We start from the raw sequence: 21,791 nt of genomic DNA on the forward strand, positions 1-21,791 counted from the left end.
AGTTCTTTGAAACTACGAGATGTACTGCTTACTCTCTCAGCCACATCTTTCATATTAACAAATGCTCCTAGGACAAAAACCACTCCATATTGCAGACTCCCTTCTCTGGATTTATATCTCTTCCTATATATTTTATACCTGCAATTACTCAATATTTTGTTAGCTCCTTAAGGCTGTTAGAAGTTTTTGCATATATTTCATCAATATTTCTGTTGAAGGAAGTGAATTGCCTACATTACCATTACCAGAAGCGTACATTTCTCATCCTCTTATGAACCCATTCAAATCACAATTGTATGCCTATCACTCAATTCAAATAGCTCTTCTCGGTCACCAGTGACTCCGTTTGGAAATTTTTATTTCCAAAGGATGATCTCGTTTTTATCTTGACATTTCAGTAGCATCTGGTATTTACGGTCAAACTTTGCTGTATCATTTGGTTTCTGAGACTTCCCACTCTCCTGGATTTTTCTCCAATTTCAGCTAGCTGCCTTTTGCTCTGGCTCTTTTGCTGGAATCTCTTCTTAGAACTGGATCTTAAGTATCAGTGTGGCCAGTGCTAAATTTTTGCAAAATTTTTCTCTTCTGTGTCTACTTCCTGGGTCATCTCCTCCTGGTTTAAATAACATATACATTTATCTTGATGATCAAATATTATTAATTAAATCCTAAGTCCCAATACAATAGAGATATTTACTTTTCATATATTTTTTCCCCAGTTCTCTAAGCATTATATTTTGGCTAGTTCAATTGCAGAGTATTCTATACACATTCAAAATAACATTAAGTGCTCAAATAGTCTTCTAGTTTAATGAAGCTTTTATCCCCCTCCCTTCCCCAAAAAAAATAAAGAAAGAAAAAAAGAAAGAAAAGAAAAAATGAGAAGTCTTTCTTAGAGAAGGAAATAAGAGGAATTTCCCTACTGTCACAAAGCATCCCGATAGGTAGAAATAGAATGAAAAAAAACAACAACAACTATGGGTTCTAATTTTTTCACCCATCTGTTCTCTATCAACTTGCCTGTGCAACATTTTTACTAGACTATCCAATAGGCATTTTGACATTAACAAGCACAATACTGAGTTTTGACTCCTCTAATCCTGCCCCAACTCAAGCCTCTTCTTCTTCATGTTACACAACTTTAGTAAAGGAATTATTTATTCACCCAAGTTTTTGGACCAAAAACCCATGTATCACTATAGAATTGAAACTTTATGGCTTTCACCAGTTGTGGGCAATTTCTGACTTCTACATCTTTGACTATGGCTTCCGCCCTTTCTCTTTTCCTACCTTCTGGGACTCAAAAACCAATATGCTAAACCTTTCCACCATGTTGCACATGTCTCTTACACGTTTTCTCATACTTTTGTCTCTTTTTCTTTCATTTCTACTGACTTATCTTGTAGTTCATTAACCTTCTACTAAGAGGATGTGTCTAATGTAATGTTTTGGCTGGTTTTTTGTTGTTGTTGTTTTTGTTTTGTTTTGTTTTTGTACTCTTAAACCTAACTAGTAAGTTCTTAATTTTAATTATTTTATTTTTCAGCTTTGCAATTTCTATATAATACTTTTTAATATCTGGTTATCTGCTGAACTTCACCATCTTGTCCTCTATTTTTTGAACACATTAATCACAGTGCTTGATTTTATTCTTTTTTTCTTTTAAGTTCATGTTAGATAATCAAATAACTGGAACTCCAATGGGTCTGTTTTTATTTTATCATTCTCTGGGTTTTCAGTTATTTAGTCATGTTTCTTGATATGCTTGTTTATTTTGGTGGAATGTCTGACATTTAGGCTCTGGATGATATTATTTTCTTCCAGAGAATTTACTTTTGCATTTAGTAGGAAGTAGGAGAAAATCATGGTTTACGCTGATTTGGGTTTGGCTTTTAATCTTTAGGAAGTCTGGTTCATTTATAGTTCACGTTTACTGATAGGTTATAGCTTTCAGTGGTTCCAATAGAAAATTGAAGGTGTTTTCCAGGACCCCTCTATCTTGATGAGCCCTGAACTCCAATTTTTGTTTCCCCAGCCACATGAGCGTGCTAAGCGTGCTCAGCTACTCAGCCTCTGTGCCACCAGATGTGGGTCTGCACATGTCTCAGGATAAAAAACAGCCCTGAATGTTGAGCTCACTGTACCTACCGCTTTGGGGGAGTTGAGTGGTTCTTGGAACTTTAGATTTCCGCTGTCTCCATAGTTCCTATGATGCTTGTATACCATTGTTTTTAATATTTTATTCAGCTTCTTTAGCTCTTGGTGTGTGGTCTGATAAATTCTGATTCACTGTATCTAGAGCAGAACCATAGAAGTCAGTCTTGATTTTTTTTTTCATTCTCTTATATCACACCCACGTTTGATCCACTAGAAAGAGCTGTGGGGTCTACCTTCCAAACACATCTTGAATGTAGCCAATTATCACCATTCTATACTAACCCAACATTATATCCCTCTTAGATAACTATGGTATCCTCCTAAATGGCAGAGGAGTTAGCTGTAGGTGAAAAGTCAGATTTCATTTTGAAATAGAGAAGGAATATAAAATGGATATGGTTAAAGGTACTTCGTATATTTGGTGTTGATTGAAAACATGAGAAGGCTTCTCTCTGAACCCTTCTATTTTCTCTGTAACTTAGGAGGTGAGGTAATCTGCTAGGTAAGGGGCAGAGGTGCAAGGTCAGAGGCTTAAGGAGAGTGGGAAAGTTATTTGATCTGATTTAATAATTTAATGATTGAACTGATTTGATGAAGCATTGTTGAGGTCCTATTTGAGGCTGGTCATGAATGTAGTACCAAGCGGCCATGTTAAGTGACAGAGAGGAAGTAAATAGTTGGACTCACCCAACAACGATTTGTAAATAAACAGAGTCAAAAGACAGAGGGGGATTAACTATAGGTTATTGGGGGAGTAAAATGTTTTAATTATTGGAATAATGGTGTGCAGGCTCTAATTTAGCTAGGAGTGACATAAGAACAGCAAAGGCTATGTATTTGCATAAAGAGAAATGGTCAGTGACCTGAGGTGAAAGAAGCATTATCGTGGGAAAGGGGAGGAGTTGAACCAACGAGCTGAAAGCAGGAGGGTCATCTTCAGGTATGGGCTTCAATAATAGTGAGATTGGGGTAGAGAAATCACAGATAATGACAATGTCTGAGGTAAGGCTATGACCCGCGTGACTAAGTGGAATAGAGAAGAGGTCAGGAGGAAGGGAGGAACCAAGAGGCCTTGGTGGTAGCTGTTGAATGACTGAACACTGAAGTAACTCAAGATTATTGCAGGGTTTGGGGGCGGAGAGAAGAACTAGAAGCCAAAAGCCAGGATTGGTCACTGGCTGGGAAGTTAGAAGAAGAACGGCCCAGCTGAATAGCATGGGCTTCAAACAGGAGATGACTACTCATCGGAGAGCAGCAGGGGGAAGAGATCACTTCCAGGGCCTGAGTAGACGACTCCTTGCCACCACTTCTTTGTTCCCCAAGACTCAGAGCTGGGTCGGGGACAAGAAAACACAGGGCACTTGGGGAATGACTGTAGAGTAGAAGATGGATGGCCGAGTGGTTATAACAATAACCTCCAAGTTGCATTCCACCTTGAGACCCTAGAAGAATAAGACACCTTGAAGTATTTTTATTGTCTGGACATGATGCTTCTAAACGAGACATGTCAAAAATTCCTATTTTCTGGAAAATACAGTTAATTTTTGGTATTCATTATGTCTAAATATGAAAAAAGGCTACTGCTAAATAACTCTCACTGTGAAGGACAATAAGATGGATACTCATTATTTCTCAAGAATTTGAAGGAATATGGTAGTCATAAAAATGGCTCCTTTAAGTTGAAACAGCAAAGCTGCTAGTTTTGTTGAAGAGGTAGCATATCTGTGTCTGTGATTTCTCTCAGTAACGTGCCCAATGGCTTGGTGGGTTTTTTTCAGTAAATAATATGATCATTTTTAAACATGTGTACCTTCCAAAAAGATGTAGAATGTGGTCTGCTTTTTACATAGAAATTTGGAATAAGGAAATGTTTATTTGCTGATTAAGTCTACGTTATACAGAGAGCCCCAGATTAACCAGAAATATCATGGTTTGTTTTTTCATTCATTCAACAGATATTTACTGTATACCTTGTTAGCGTCAAATACTGTTTTAAAAGCCAGACACAGAATACAGAAAAAGAAAAAATATGAGATTTATTGTTCATAACATTTGTTTTCTTTTTAATTGTGTGGAACTGTTCTCAAAACTAAGACCATTTAATGAAAAGACAAAAATGGTTATGTAATCTGATCCAAAGAACAGCAAATAGACTAGAATAATATGAATTTCTTTTATATTTTTTAATTTATTTTTAATTATAGTTGACATACAATATTGTATTAGTTTCAGGTGTACAGCATAGTGATTCGACATTTATGTACCTTATGAAGTGATCACCGTGATAAGTCTAGTAGCCATCTGTCACTATACATAGTTATTACAATATAATTGACTATATTCCCTATGCTGTACATTACATCCCCGTGATTTATAGAAAAATATGCATTTCTGACAACTCACTAGCTACTTTGAAAAATTACTAAGTTTTAAAGATCCTTGTACATTTGTTTTCATTATAGTCTGGTATCAATATGGTTATTAATTGATGAAAGTTATGGCTTTTTTAAAAAAATGAAACCACCAACTTATTCCACATCTACAGAATTAAATCCTTCGGTTGATTAAACCTATGCTTATAGATAAGGTGATTTTCTTTCCCTTTATCCCAAGACAATCCCTGGTATTCTAGGCAATATTCTCAAAAGTATCCCTTTTTGGAAAATAAAATATATGATCTGGTTACTTATGGATAAATGAGCTACAAGAAAGCACTTACACCTGTGTATCAAAACATACAAAGAAAATATATAGGATCCAAATATAAATTTATAAAATAACTTTATAATATTCAGGTTAAAATTTTCTGTCCATAACAAACTGTGGATTCTCTGAGTGGTTTTTTTTTTGCATTCATTATTTGAAAACAAAGACAACATTGATTAATGGGAACTTGGGTTTTAAAACAGATTCTTAATAAGTGGTGACATATGATATTTATCTGCAGAATCAGTAAAAGCTATTAGCTTTTGGTTCCACCACAGAGAGACAGCAGCATGCTATGCATGATATCCAGAAAAAACACTAAACTAGTTTAACGAGCAAATTTCATTGTACCCTCAGGGGTGATTTTTAGTCAAGATCACTCCAACTCTGCTATAACAAAGGTCAGGATAGAAAGAACACAGAGGCACTGTCCAAAGTACCTTGATCTTTTCTTGGTGACTTACAGTGCAACTGTCACCCATGACATTCTCAACTGACAGTCTTTCTTTTAAGTCTGGGAATATTATGTTATATTTTCTTTCACTTGTTTTTCCCACTGGCATTTGTAAGTTGCTGCATGAAAAGTATATGTATACATAGTTGGTTTTAAAATAAAGAAAGATAATGTCTGAAATTGCTTTTGAGAATTAAATCTATTTGGATAAATTATCCTATTCAAGCCACTGAAGCAGAATTACCCCCTGGGTTTCTGGGCTTAAGAATTTCGCCTAACAAAATGATAGCTCATGCCTCCCTAAATGTCAGTTCATTAATAATTTTTATGTTCAGTACCGTAGAAAGGCAATTTTGAGAAATTCCATTCCACGTAAAAATGTTCTAATTATCTCTTAAAAATGTCCCACTGCAGAGTTAAGAGTGGATAGATACCCATTTTGTAGATGAAATAATTGAAGTTTGAATGTAAAAATCACAAGGGGAGGAAAAAAACAAGAAATATTGAATCCAGGATTTTGCTACATGAAAAATACAAGTTTTTTATTTGTTTTTGTTTTGTTTTGTTTTGTTTTGTTAAGGGATTGGAAAGAACCTATTGATCTTGTTTCCCTCCTTCTCAAATAATGTCAATAATTATATTGGCACTTGTAAGAATTCTACTGGGTGCTTAACCTACATTATCAAACTTAACTCTCAGTACAATGTTGTAAGGTTGTTGTCTTCGCAACTACTTTCTAGAAGAGGAAATGAGGGCTGAACTGATTAAGTTATGCACCTCGGTTTCACAGAGGCAGGATTCAGACACACCTGTCTAATTCCCGAGCATCTGCTTTAAACCAGGCTGCTCAACCATTTCTTAAGGTGCGGTTCCCACTCATGATTTTTAAAACCCTACCTCCCTTTTGCAGATGGAAAAACTGAAGCCCCAGACCTGTACAAGGTCACAGCTTTATGTGACGTGACGTCAAAGCAGAGCTCTTTCTCCTATAATAGGCGGCTTCCTTAATCCCATCCCCCCTTAAGATTAGTTTACTTTGTAAAAACGTAAATAATGTCCTTCCATTCTTCCTTTGTATAGTCTCGTATTTTATCCTCCCACTGAACAGAGTGCCCTGATTTCTAGCCATGTGACTTCAGACAAGGGACATCTCTGTGACTCAGTTTCCTCACTAAAATTGGGAATAATAAATGCACCTACTCCAGCGGAGTATTGTGAGGATTAATTGAGTTAATTCATATAAAGATCTGGAGTTAGATCTGAGAATTCATATAAAGAACCTGGCAATCAGGTGATCAGATTTCAATTTTTGATGCTACGAGGATTACGAAGATATTTAAACGCACACACGCGTGCGCAGACACACACACAAATCAAAGCCTCCCAATGATTAGTTGCTTGTCCAGTTTTCCCTTTCCTTTAGCAATATCTTCATGGTAAATCTAAGTTGCATGAACACAAATTACATATCCCCCTGAGTCGCAATCATTTTGTTTTTGAAATTGGAGAAATGCAGAACTATACTAGAAGTGACCCACGACAGAAGACATTGTCAAACTAACAAAATAAAGAAGCTGACTACTAAAAGATGGCAATAAGCACTGGATGGAAAAATTTGGTGAGAGAATATCTTGTCTATCTTTATCATCAAGTGCCTTCTGAAGTTGATTGTGGCTATGGTTATTGTCACCCTTCGTAAAGCAGACATCTTGAGTCAAATGACAAAGCCATGCAATGCACTCCAAAAAGTTTAGGTAGATGAAATATAGCGTGTTCCTCATAACAGTGGGAAATCATATTTTCAGAAAAGCAAACCAAATGCAGATTTTAGACCCAAGAATATTAGCAACAAGTTAATCTTATCTATAAAACAAATGTGACTGACAAAGCATGACATTGAGACAGTTGTCAGAGATCAGTACATACGCTCCGCTGTAATAACACGCTCCTTGCAGTAATTCTATGATGGACTGCGACAAAAGCAAAGGGAGGATAAGCTTCCAAGATATGGCATATTTGGCTAGTTTTTAAAGACATCTATAATGAAAATACTGAAGTCAACTCTTTCCCAGTGATTTGTTGGCAAAGTTAGACTTGTGTGTGTTCATGAATATTTATGGTATATGTGTTTTGTCTGATATTGTGAGTGAAAAAGTTCCCTATAAGTTCCTCTTTCAAGCTATGTTGGGGTTTTTTTTGTTTTCTTTTTTTGTTTGTTTGCTTGTTTCTGTAACTTTGCTGTTATGGCAAGTACCATGAACTTTGCTGATTATCATTTTAAATTGGCAGTGCTCGGATTTTTCTCTGCTTATGAGGCGGTGCCAGAACACACGCAGTGAAATCTGCCCATTCTGGAAGGATTGTAGATTAAAAAGAAACATATACAGGGAAGGAAGACAAACATGCTCCTGAATAATAATGAACACAGCACATCAGTGGAAAAAGCACACAAACCTTTCGTGTCCGTATGTGTCTCATGCCTAGATTTGTAGTCCTGAATCAACAATATGACTGTTATCTTTTTCTATGTACATTGCATGTTCTGATTTAAAATTTCAAAATGCTTTCCCATGTCAATGACAATCTTAATAGAGTCCAATTAGTTCCACAAGGCACTTTCTGATGCACAAGCCTCTGGCTTGATTGCGGTGAATGGTGGGTATTTCCTGTGTTTTAGCCCACATATGGATTGAGTAAGGCAGTGGCAGAGGGACTACTGTTTTCCTTCACTACATCTTCATTTCTTTTTCACAGGCTAAGCCTTTTTTGTTTTTCCTGGCTCTGTTATCAAAATACTGACCAAAGTTTTGGCTCATGGTTTGGAACACCAGGCCAAAACAATCCTCTGGAAACTAGTGTGGCAAAATGTATTTTAATCTATACATTCACCATTCAACCATGTGTATAACCACACCCATTGACCTACTCTGTGGTTTAAAAACAACATGGGTTTGCCCCCAGAACAGTTTGATTTATATGACAAGTTTTTTCAAGCCTGCTCTATCAACATTAAAAAATGTTCTGAGGCTTGGTTTCATCACATCTCTTGTGGAAAAAATAAAAAAAGAAAATATGAACTACACTAGGATCATTTTTTGTTTCTGTTTTTAAAAACAAGGTGAATTCCTTGTGCAGTCTGCAGAATTTCTTTAAAAACGTATTCAAATAGTAGATTGTTTTGATAAGGCATGAAAATATGTCTGAATCAGAAAGCAGTTAATGCAATTATTAAAAGTATTTCCTAGCAGGTTACAAATAAGAAAAGATTAAGAACTTTTCTTTGAATGAGTCATCTTATTTTTCCTTTTATGCTAATTCAAAGTGATGAATTCCCTTAAGTGTCAGAATCTACATTTTTTCTTGTCTGTCCTTGGGTTCATTTTTTGTTAGTCATATTTCACAGTACAAAAGCATCAACAGTTGATCTCCCAGCCAACTTTGAATATTTATTAAGAGATAAGATTGTCCAAAGGTGTTCTGAAGATTTTTACGAACAGTGGATATAGCTCTTAGTCAACCATTTTATTTCCTCCTCTGAATATCCACTGAATCCACTTTCTAAAATTCTGAACTAATGAATAGTTTAATGAATGCTAATTGCCTCTTGTGTCAACAAAAATGGATTTTGATTTGCATCTAAAAGTGCATGCTTCTCTCAAGGCTATGCTGGAAAATTTTACTGAATTATATTAAATTTGCCACCTGGATTTTCTCCCAAATGAACAGCAAGAGCTAAAGTGGTCAAAAAAAATGTCCCTTGACTTTAAATTAAGTATTAAAACTTTCAGCAAAATGCAATTTATAGTGTGTGCTGCAGGGAATTTTACGGTTCCCCCTCCGAGAGAGAGAGAGAGAGAGAGAGAGAGAGAGAGAGAGAGAGAAGAAGAGAAAGAAGGGGTAAACTCCTTTAAAATGTAACTCTTCCTCTCTCACTCCCCCTTTCTCCCTCCCTCCCCTCTTTCCCTCTCCCTCCCTCCCTCCCCCCACTTCTCCCTTCGTCTCCCTCCCTCCCTCGTATCTGACTACTTAAGTCTTAGTTAACTTTTACATCTCCAGTAGTTCTGGAAGGAGAAAGTTTTCAAAGCTCCAAAATCTAGATCCTCCTTTTTGAAAACAAAGAACAATGTTGGTTTGGGAACACGGCATAAGAGGGAAAGAAGGGGGTGGAAGGCATGGCTTTCTGATGGCTGGTGACATACTTTGGTCTATCTGATAGATAACACAGTGTTTATTAGATATTTGAGTGAGTTCCAATCTTTAGACTGACTGGTTGTGTTTCCTATACTCAACCCTGTACCTTTCCATAAACTGTACATTTCCATAAACCAAAGATGGATGTTTAGTTCGAAATACATTTGTACTTTTCCATTCTGAGACTACTAATACCACCTAAAGGCTTTCACAGGCATTTAGGACAAGGGTTTAAGATCTCGTATCAGGCAGTTTTGGGCGCTGTCACTGTCTGCGTGTTGGAACCTACAGTTACTAGGGTGTAAGACTCTTCTGCCATCAGCATCCCTGGCTGCCGGCTGTCTTCACCTGGTATCTATGGAGGCTACACCACCCACAGTAAATGCGCCAGTGTGATTCCCAACCAAACACAGGCACCTGGGGTAGGGGTGGGCGGGAGTGGTGGCAACATCACACATTTCAGAAACCTCGGAATTGAACATTTGGTTTGTAACCCAGACTGCAACGCCCATCCACCCATGGAAGAAAATCCACAAATGCATTAAAAAGCCAACTGTGTACCTTCTCTCCTACACCAACACGACTGTGACATGAATTAATTGAGTCATATCTTGCAGTGTTCCTTATTTACAATGAAAAATGTGTAGTCATTTCGTAGGAAAAAGAAAAGCTGAATATACCTCGAGGAAAGAAAACACAACTATTTGTGGACAAAAGGGCTTTTATTTATGACCTGTTTTAAGTATTGGTCCTAGAAATATTGGATGTTTAATTCCAAAGTTTTTATTAACTATAAAACTAATAAAATAATCCTTGACAGGCTGAAAAGAATCAAAAAATTATTATATCACATTTACTTTTATTAGGAATGTGCAGTTTATCACCTATTAATAATACATTCTTGGTCTGCAATGCAACAGAAATACATCTGTTTTTAATACTTGCTGTATACATCATTAGCTGGCTGGTCTTTCTGATTTGTTTCTGCAGTTGCAGAATAGATATCCCAATTAATGCTACTTTTGTGCCTGTATGTGCCTTTTTGCACAAAATCAGAGATGTTATTGGGTCCACCAATGTGACCCCCGTTTTCAACTCCGGTGACTAGTGTAGAGAATTAAGTGTGTCTACTCATTATCCAATGGAGATTGCAAAGATTCAACAGACAATCAGAATCATAATTCCAAATGAAAAGAAAGCATGATTCTTTAAAAGTGTTTAGAAGAGTGCACAGCAGGGGCAGATTTTCTTTCTTACTGGCAAGCGTTTGTAACTGGATACGTTAACATTACTGAGAACATGAAAACATGAAACAAAAGTATTGATTCAAGAATTCACTGAAGAATCCAAGTGCACACTGGCTGGTTTTATTTTATTCTTTCAAAGTACGAGGTACATGGGTTGTTTATGGCTAACAGATACAATTTGGCTGGTCCTTTTCTTTACGCATTTTTCAACATACATGAAAGAAAGTGTTATTTGTATTGTTAAATTTACATCATCTCTTTAATTGCATCAGCTGCTAACTAGATCTAGAAATAATGACATTTAAAGGGAAAATGGCAGCCATCTCCAGAAGACTGCAGTATAATGGAAGAACCTAATTAATTTAACCTCGTAATCTTCTGTAATGGCTGAGTGTCATCATTCCCACAGATGGAGCAGGGAGGGATTATTAGCGCGGTGCATCTCCGCAGACTCCACAGAGTGGCTGGCCAGAGGAAGGTTTTCCTTTGTATTGCTTCAACTTACGTATTGGCCCCGTCTGCTTGAAGCGTTCGAGGAAGTATGCGATAGGAAGACGGAGTGTGTGGCATTAACAGGTGAAAGTGAAAACCCCACTTTGCAAAATGTCTTGCCTCTAGTTTTGGGCGGTGGAGGCAAAACAAAATCTCTTTGTTGAGAGATGTGGGACCAAGAATTTAAGAGTACCTATAAATATTCTTTCAGGTTTAAATTGCAGCAGAAAGGGAAAGCAAGGCTTAACCTCAGGAAAATGAGAGATTTGCATGTGTCTACAGCTCGTCTTCGAAATGCCATTATTCATGTTTTGGTCTTTCCTGAATATTTTCTGGAATGTGTACCAATATAAGGAAATGGAAAGATGTGGGGTTCCTGTGTGGACCACAGGGGAAAAGCAAGAGAGAGGAGACATTTTAAAAGATATCTGCATCACCAGGATACTTTTACTGCTGTGATTTTTACTGCTGTTGCAGTGACTGTTGCCCTAGCGCTTACATCCTCTCCAAATCTTATCGGTGAGGAGATCTGGGAGTATCTCTCCCAGGCACTTTTCTTCCAAAGAAGCCAGCTTCCTTACATTGTCAAAAAACCGTATGTTACTTTATAATTGTGAATGTACACATGGATTCCTGTTTCTCTGAACCCAGCGAACCGAGTTCCTCTCAGAAAACACTGACAACAGTGTCTGAGGGAGCCTAATGTCAGACCCTAGACGGGTATATTACATGTATTAGACAGGCTGAGAATCATACAATTGACATGATTTGCTTGGGTCCCATGTCAATCTTCTTCGGAACTGGGAAGAAGGTCGCTGCTGAGGGCTCAGCAGAGGAAATGGTCACACTTGTTAATGCAGTGATCATTGCACTTCCACGTGCCAAGCCTGTGTTAGGGATGAGAATGGGCCTTTCCTGCAGGTGCCCACTAGTGCTGAGTTTTACAAACTGTTTCTGTCAGAGCGTGTTTTTGAAGCTGCTGATCTACATTTCGAAAATTCCCCAAGTCTCTCTCCACCTCTGGAAAACGGCCGAATCCGCCCTCTAGGGGAGGGCGTCTTTACCTAGAAAAAGCCCTATTGGTCTTCAGGTGGCACTTGGCTGCCGACTACCAAACTCCCAAACGCGAAGGTGTTTCTCCAGTAAACAGTAGCTGGGCGTCGTGTGACCGCGTCCAGCAGCGCCAGCTCACTGTGTTTGCGGAAAGAACCGGAGACTGCGGCATCCGGCTGCGGGGCCAGGCTCCTGCGCGCTGTCCCGTGCCTGCCTGGCTCTTTCCTCTTGGAGACTCTGCGCCACGGTTCTCCCAGAGCAGTGGCGGCCCCAGAAATTCGATGAGGCTTTACCTTAGGACAATGATGGTCTTAGAGTGTGGCTGAGTGTGGTGTCTTCACGCTGCGATGCACTGCACGCACGCTTTTCCCCACTTAGATTGTATGTTTCACAGCAGGGAGCTGTGGATACAGAGGCCAAAGCTTCCCTCCAGCGACCTTGAAAGGCGCCACCCCAGGCTTAAAACGGACCTTGGCCGTGGTTAAGGCCACCGAAAGTTGGGGGTGTCTATAAAGGGGAGAGCCTAAGGACAGAGGTTGTACTCATTGTGATTTTCTTTGGCAGGTTTTGATACTAAGGAAGTGATTCTGACCACATGACAGTCCCCAGAACTGCGGAATAAAACCCGAGGTGGGGTGGGGGACAGGAGACCACGGATTCTTAAAAATCAGTACGGGAGGGCGATAAGTTCGGTTCGCCGGAATCTGTCTGCAGAGGGGCTTGTGGGTTTGGGAATGCTGTGCCCTGGCTTTGGGGCGCGCGGGGTTGGATGGAATATGCCCTGACGCGTGGTTCCGCTTGGTTAAACGGGGTGCACTGGCTGTCCGACCAGGGTTGGGATCTGAGGCTACCACTCCTTGGCTGGGTGTTCATTCACTGAACACGTATTTACTGAGGGCTCGCCCCACGCTAGGCGCTCTCCTAGAACTGGGCATACAGCCGTGTCATCTTGGGCAGGTCATTGACCCCTCGGAATGTCAGTCTCTTCATCTGCAGAACTGCGAGGTGGACGACTAGAAGACCGCTAAGATCCCTTCCAGCTGTCAGATGCGACAGGCGCGGATGGGTGTGCCCTCCGCTGACGGAGGAGCCCCCTACTGTCGGCGATGGGCGGGGAGAAGGACCCGAGAGGGCCCCTGGCTTCGGTCACTTCCAGGCAGGCACCATACTTTTGTTCCTCGTGTGAAACCGGCAAAACAAAACTGCGAGCGTGCGGGAATCTAGTTCATCTCACCCACCACAGGCGAGTTTTCCAAAATGCTACCGTAAACCTCGGTGAAACCGCTGTTCAGAATCGAGCCTTAAGTGTCTCACCATCCTCAGTGCAGGCCTCTGCAGCCAGCGGGCAGGCCGGCGTTAGGTGCCTGTGAAGCCCGCGCGGCCAGGAGCCCGGCCTGTCCTCACCAGGAGACGCCTCCTGCGGCCTGGGGTCTCACTCTCCGTCTGGCGCTCGGAGGAGAAACCAATTCTAGCCCGCTGGAGTCACGGCCACCTCGGTGGCCCGGCCTGAGCCGGCTGGCGCTGCAAAGCCAAACTATGTGTCCCGCGCCCACCTCGGTGCCCCCCAAGCAGCGTCGGCTTTGTTGTCCCAGTTTCCATCGGACCTTTGTGAGCGCTTGCTATCGCTTCCCAGGTGTCACTTTCTAGCCCAGGCTGAAAGTGGAGCAGAACGAGGGAGGGGACCTCCCCGGCGAACTGTGCCCCGAAGGGTCACCGCGCGCAACCCCCAGCGCCGGCCAAGGCAAGCTTTTTCCCCAACCCCGGGAGCCCTCGCGCTCCTGCATCCTTGCTGCCAGTTGGGTCTCCCTTACGCTACAGGTGGCCGGCAGGGCACGCGGGCCCTCTCCCCCGCCCAGGCCTCCGGCGCCTTCTTGGGGCGCCCAGGCCAGTGGAGGGGCAGCTGTCTGCAGCCAGCCTAGCCCGGCGCCCTTCCTGCCTGCGGCCTCCTCATCCCGCCGCCACAGCGCCTTCCTCTAACCTCCCTCGGTGGGCTTAAAGCCTCATGGTCCCCCTTGGCTCATTTGCGGGCTCCCTCCCCCAGCGCCCCCATCCAGGAGCTCGGAACCTGCTCGCTTGACTGCGCTACTGTAGCGCCGACCCGCTCGGGCGGGGGCTTAGGGGTGGGGGGGAGGCGGGGAAGGGAAGGCAGGAGGAGGAGGAGATGCAGCCCGAGGAGAGGCTGTGGGTTGGGGCAAACCGATCGTCGTCGCAGGGCTAAGCAGAAGCAGCTGCTGGTAATAGGCGCCGCCGGGGAGGGAGCGGGGTTCCCAGGCCAGGACGCTCACGGCTGCGGCGAGCGCTCAGGCAGCCAGAGCAACCGCCCGCAGGAGCTACCAGCAGCGGGGGCGCCCGCTCAGCATGCACGCCTCAGTGCAGACCCACCTAACCTTCCTTGCGACCCAGCAGTCCCAGAGGGCTTTTCTGGTCCGCCCTCCTCAGCAAGACGTGGTAAAATGCCCCCACACTCCATTTCTCCCAGCCGAACGAGCTCTTTCTTTTTCCCTACTTGCCCCCCAAGGATGGTGTCAGATGGGCGTTATTCAAAGCTTCAGAAGGGGGGGGGGGCAGTGGACAGCAGTTGAAGTCCCCTCGCCTCCTCCCCTCATGGGCCAAACGCATATTGTTTCCAAAGGTCAAGCAGCAAGGAGCAGCAGTATCTCTTTGGTTATCTTCTCCCGTGTACTTCTGAGAAGTGACGGAAGGAAATGAAGCCTGCCGAGTTTTCAGAAGCTTCAAGTATTAGACATGTTGGTAAATGCAAAAATGTGAAAACTTAAGAAAATTAATAAGCACGTGGAAATCCACCACAAGCCCTCACAACTGATTTTTATCTATCGCTTTGTATCTGTCCGTTAGCCATCTAAATATAAACCCCCGGTGATTTGATGTAGTTTACATAAACCACAGGCATTTGGCATTTTGCTCGTGTTTTATTTCGATACACTCATGAATTGGCAATTGGCCTTCAAAATCTACTAAATACATATTTTAATTCTGGAAAAATAAAATTCGGCTGAACTTATTGCATTTACATTTTATGAAGTACTTTTTTTTATTTTATTAGAGGAAAGTTTTCTAAAGTCTACCGACCGCCCACCCACTCCCGTTAGTACCACAGCGTTCACGGTCTCTTGGTTCCGCTCTTTCAGTGATATCTAGTAATAAAATCTTTGCGGTCCCAGAATATAATCAATCTAGGATTTCTTTCTTTGGATGTTTACATCCTGCGGAGTTTTCGTTACAATCTTGTTAACATATTTTTGTTTAATTCAAGACATGTTAGAAAAGAAAAACAAAACTGAACGTTCTTATGGAGGGAATAATTTTTCTTAACTCTCGATTTGATTGAGACACCAGCGTAGCGCTTTGATTTCCCTTTCCTTTCCGAAGAAAACTTGTGTTTCGGTTTTCCTTATCAAATGGTGCATCGACAGAAGTTTGTCTTTCGATTTTATTTACAATAATATATGCTTTGGGCGAGAAGGGACATTGTGAAGCAAAACCGCGTAAGAAGTAAACCACTCTCGTGTTATCTGCCTACCTGCTGAGGTACCCAAAACATATTTGAAAAAAAGATGACTGTTCGTCTTTACTTCTCTAATCCTTGAGGGCTTCTAAATAAATGAAATCCGAATTCCTGTTTGAGGGAGCTTATGTGTTTCAGTATCTTGGATTTGGACAAAGGAACTCTTCAGAATCTTCTGGGGAAAAATAATCTACTTAGAAACAGCTCCGGGAACAACATCTCTCTTTGAGGTCGCCCCCCTGCAAAAATCGCCACCGTGGAGCTGCTCGAACGTTTATGCCCGTAGACATGCCACTGTTCAGGCCGTTATTTTCCCTCTTCCACTTTTATTGAATAAGTGTAGCTGTGAAGAACCAAAACCAGTATCTATTGGGAACGAAGAGGGGAGATTCTCGGATTCTAAAGCTGTACCATAATTTCTAGTTTCACTTCTCTCTTCCCCACCTCCCCCACCCTCCTCTCCAATTTGCAGGACCACGTGTGCGGTTCTGCATCCCACAGTCTCTACTCGAGTTTCTTATATAGTTTTGGTTCCTTTTTTTTTTTTTTTTTTCCCTCTCTCTCTCTCAAATAGTCAGAAAAATAATGCCATAGGGGCGGGGGGAGGGGGGGAAAGGCCTGAAATCGAATTGCGAGCCACCAGGCAGAGCGACCCGACGCTCCTGCCCACAGTAGCAGCAACCCGGGGTCTCCTGGGCTTTTCCGAGACGGCGTCCAAATGTGCCAGCGTCCTAGGCTTCAGGAAAAAGAAGCGTCTTAGGAAAGAAGCCAGGCTCCGGTAGAGTGAAGGCGAAATCGACAAAGAAACCCTCCTACCTGAGGTGAATTTCGCTTAACTATCTGAACCGGGCTCAAGTCCTTTCATGGGTTTTGGTCCTGCGATTCCTCCCCCGTTTCCACAGACCCTCGCGCGCCCCCAGACTCTCTCATCTCCCTCTCGGTCTGTCTCTCTTCTCTTCCGAGGTCCATTTTCACATCAAATGATTCATCTCCGATTGCCCCTTGCAGCCGCATTTGCAGTTTGTTGAACAGGGAACACTTCTTTCCGAGGCAAATGGCTGGATGAGCATTTTCAGCTCACGTTTAATTTTCAGCATCCATTCATACCCGTCCCCCCCCACCCCACCCCCTCCGTGCCTGGCCTCACTGGAAATCTACTTCCAACAGCGCAGAGTACAGGTAGATGTCATTCATTGACCGTAAGACTTCCCCATGTTGCGAAAATGACACTGGAAAGGATTGAATTAGTGACTTGAAACTGCTAAGAAATTTTATATAACTTCAAATATTAAAAAATTGCTGTAAGTGGTCGCATGGTAGTGACCACGGGGGTCTTGTTTTCTTATATATGGAAGAATAACTCCCTTTTCACTCCAACAAACATTTTGCCCAACCTGATCCCCGGCGGTTTCAGCTGATTGTGAAGTGATTTAAGTTTTCCTTTTGTATATATAAATCAGTTCTATGAGTGAAGGGAAATGTAGGCAAATTATTGGGGCTAGTCATTTACTTAAGGATCCACAGCAAATCAAAACCTGAAAGGCTGGGACAAAGATTTCAGAGTAAGATGACCCTTAGCTGTCAGCATGCTGTGTGTTCTGAAAAGTGAACGGTAAAATTTATCTGTTGTATGCCCTTCTTTCGTATTCACCATAAACATAGTGGTTTGGGGCTATGATTCAGTTAATATATACATTTAATATCTTGTAAAGGCAGTGGTTTAAATGATCCATAAAGCAGTTCTAAGTTTCGTTCCTTAAAGGATAGCTGAAGCTATAAAACATTCGTTGGATAACATAGACTAGCCTCCCAAAACAAAGCAAGCAAACAAAATGTCTGGTGTTAGGAGCAAAACCACATGGAAGCAAAGAATAAAACAAAACAAAGGAAAAAAAAAAAAAAAAAAAACAGAAACAAAGAAGTCCACCCCCAATCAGCAACTCAGCTCTCCGAATATCTGACCAATATTCAAGGACACGTTAGGTTTTCATTACCAAGAACAGCTCTTCACTGCCTCTTGTTACATGTTAAGAAATAAAGACAATTACTATGTTGGAAACATAATTTTCCTCACTCTAAATATTTTATGCTTATCAACAAACAATGGATTGTTTGCTTTCTCCTTTCTACTACTCTTTGGCACTAATTTTGGCACTTAGATGGTGCTTGATTTGGCATTCAAGGCAAAGCCATTTGGAAATTATCTTTACAGCTACCTCTGGTACTATTCTCAGGCTTATTGTTGGCCAATAAAACGCTGATTGTTTTGTCTAAATGGGCCTATGTCCATAATCTATGCTTTTACAGAATAAACCCTTTCAATGAACCCAAGCTTTCTTATCCTTTCTGAAATAAGAGTATACCTGTTTAGTTTTATTTTGCACGAGGACAGAACACACGAAATGGAATGGACTTTCCAAAAAAAGCTTAATAGTAATTTACAATTATAAACCAAAAGTCAAGAGAAGGACTATCAGCTATGTGCCATAAACATGGTCAGGAAATAGCAAATGAGATTTAACCTAGAGAAGTAAAAGTAGTGTGTCTGGGGACGTATAACTTACAAGCCATAAATGTGAGGTCTAACTCCATATTCTTCATGAGTCACTCTCCCCAAAATTTTGGTTCTATTGACCCTTCAAGTTGACTTAAGGAGCATGGAGTCCTGTTCTAAACGATACTGGAAGGACAATTATGTTGGATATTTTTAAAAATGCACCTGTAATTTTATTCTTGGAGGAAAAAGTGCTATTCAAAAAAATTACTCCAGTTGTGAGAAAGAAGAATAAAGTTGATGCTTGTTTGTCATATGATATTATAGAAAAATAAAAAGAACAATCAAGCCATTCCCTTTGGGGTGGGGACAGGAACAAGTGACTGCCACATTGAGGAATCATATTCCCCCAAAGCCCTGGTTAGATATCATCTCTTTATAAAGGAAAAGGCAACTCACAAGTGGATATGTTAATCAGTAGAATGATCAGGATAAAAGCAAATTGGAAGCACAGGAAAACCACCTGTAACAGTAGTTGACAATAAAATATATATATATATATATATATATATATATATATATATATATATATACACATACATATATATATGCCAGGAGACAAAAATGATAAAAGAAAACTTAGGCAAATTAGATGAAATATGCAGAAAGACTGCATCTTAATAACTTTGGAAAATTCACCAAAAAGGAAAAGATCAAAACAGATTTTTTAAAAATTGATCAGATGTACAACAAAAGTTAGCATGGTAATTATTTGTGACACTTAGGATGTGGGTAAAACATCACTTGAAAATTCACCTGAAGTCTTTGCTTTAGTGGAAATCTGGCCAAGAACTCTGATGTTGGCCCTTCTCTTGGTCTGCTAAGCTATAAACGCATAAAGATCAAAATAAACATGTTCCCTTCACCTCAGATCCTCTCACTGTATACTTCCAAAATCACTGGTATGATTAAAGAATTTGATCATGTTCTTTAGAACATTCCTCACATTAGTCAACAATAAATAGTTTAGAAAACCAGATCCTCATGTAACAAGAAATTGGATGTAGAAGTTAAAATGTACGGCTCATGGAATAAGTTCCCTCACCCTACTTTACCTCATACATTTTTTAGGGGAGCAATAGGCATAAGAAATTAACTTTCAGATGACTAGGTATTCCAGTAGACTAAAAAGCTCCTGCACTTTTTAGGATATAAAGGTCCTAGGGTATAGAGACCAGGTCTTTAGTCTTATGCATAACTTTTCTTGGTATGGTTATTCTATTGCTTTCGATTAATGCTCTTTAGCCAGATGCACTCTATACTGAATGAAGCAGTTAACGTGATTCCTAACAGTATGAAGTGATTTAGCTAAGTGAAAGAAGAAAGGCCAGTGTTGGGGAAAAAAAGATTGGTCCATTAAAAGTCCCTTTAAATGGTTCCTGCACATAAGAAAATTCCTAACTCACACCTGGGGAGTTAGCTTTATTCTTGGCTGTTTCCATATGGTCTGGTCTTCTCCCACCGATGCTCAGGAGTAAATCTTGATTTAAACTAGTGGGCTAGACCTTCTTCCTTTTCCTTAAGGAAAACTCCCATTAGGTGCATTTGGAAGGTTTTCTATATGAAATTACATTGCCAAACCAAATAATAAAGGAATTTTTAAAAGTGTGTGAGAGAGAGAGAGAGACAGAGAAACAGAGAGACAGAGAGACAGAGAGAGAGAGACAGAGAGAGAGAGACAGAGAACAAACATTTCTTTTGAATCAGGACTGGTCATAACATATTTAACCTGTCAGTGTAGGCAGAATACAAATGCTCAAAGAACTAGAAAACTTGTGTTGATTTTTGCCCTCTTTCTTCTGTGGATCTGTATTTGAGAGTTTGAATAGGACCCGGATTTAAACGTACATTTCTGTCACTTGCATCCTGTGTTTATGCCATAAACCAGAGTATAACTGGCCACTTAAGCAATGTTTTTGTGCCTTCATGTGCAAAAATAACCTTGTCATTTCTTTATTGTACATAATGCAGGTTAGGAGAGCCGTTAAGATTCGCATTTTATAACATGTAAATAGTGGAATCATCTAAGTCCAATTTAAACTAACATACATAATTGAGTCCTTATGGCATTTACTAGTTACCCACATGGAAATGCTACAGATAAATGTATCTATATCTATCTATCTCTATCTATCTACACCAATAGATGAATATAAACTCCCATATATATATTCTCAAATGGATAATTGTGACTATATGTTTTATTGGGTTTCGGCTGGGTGTTGCAAAGGACCTTTAAGTTTTTATTGAAGTTTTCCTTCATACTTGCATTCACGTCAAATGAAAACAAGTAAGTATATTTTATGTCAAAAATAAACCAGCCTTGGGTGGTACCGTACATGTGCAGACTGTGACCCTGTGCCCAAGCAGGACTGTAAATCCACCCTGTGTGCCTGTGACTGATTGGAACTTGGATTTCTGATTTGGCTGAGAGACGTGTAAAAACCTCAAGTAGTCAACAGCTCCCTATTGGCTGTGCATCTGAGGGGCTCAAGAGGACTGTTTATTCCAGCAAGTGTCTGGAATACATTAGACTCCATAAATTGGCTCCTGCTACTCCTGTTTTGGAGAATATGAAGAATTTGTATACTAGGCTAAAATAAAAGTACTTTGCCCCACTAACACTCTTCCTTAATAGAAAATGCTGAATACGACTCTATCTTCTGAATCTAGTACTGCCAATATTTTCAACACGTAGTATTTCTGACAGAGCAATAATGAAATATTCTCCACACCTTCAAATTCAGAAACTAGTTCAAAAATTTAGATTTTTATCCAAAGGCTACATAAGCATTTACTTTTCGAGAAGTTAAAAAATAATAAAATGGTAGGATATTTGGGTGAAGAATTGTTCCATACAGAGGGTGCCGAAAAATGTATACACATTTTAAGGAAGGAAAAAACTGTTATTAAAATTACACTGATGGTAACCACTTTGAGCACCTCTTGTAATTGCAGAAGTCAAATGTGACTTGTATTCATCTTTTGTTCTTGGTATATATTAAGTATTACAATTTTAATACAGTTTTCCTTTCTTAAAAAGTGTATACATTTTTTGGCGTCCTCTGTATGTATATATTTTAAGGCAATACCAGGATCAAGGATCAAAAGACTCCTTGTATTAATACATACAAATTTTAGATTATATGTTATTTCTGAATGATAAAAATTGATTTAAAAATATGATTTCCAAATAAATGCCATGCCTGTAGTCTTTGACAAGAGAAACTCCCTTGCCTTTGGTGAGTTCTTAGCAGACACGTATCTGGTAGTTTTGGGTTACTGTTGTTCCCTCCTTAAATAAAACTTTTAATCACCTGTACTTTAAGAGATTCTGGATTTGCTTTTTCATGTCATGGAAATTTTTTATATTTGTGAATGGGTGAGAAAGGATAAGCAGTGGATTCACAA

This window comes from Rhinolophus sinicus, linkage group LG14 (assembly GCF_036562045.2).
Source record: "Rhinolophus sinicus isolate RSC01 linkage group LG14, ASM3656204v1, whole genome shotgun sequence".
Classification (NCBI taxonomy): Eukaryota; Metazoa; Chordata; class Mammalia; order Chiroptera; family Rhinolophidae; genus Rhinolophus; species Rhinolophus sinicus.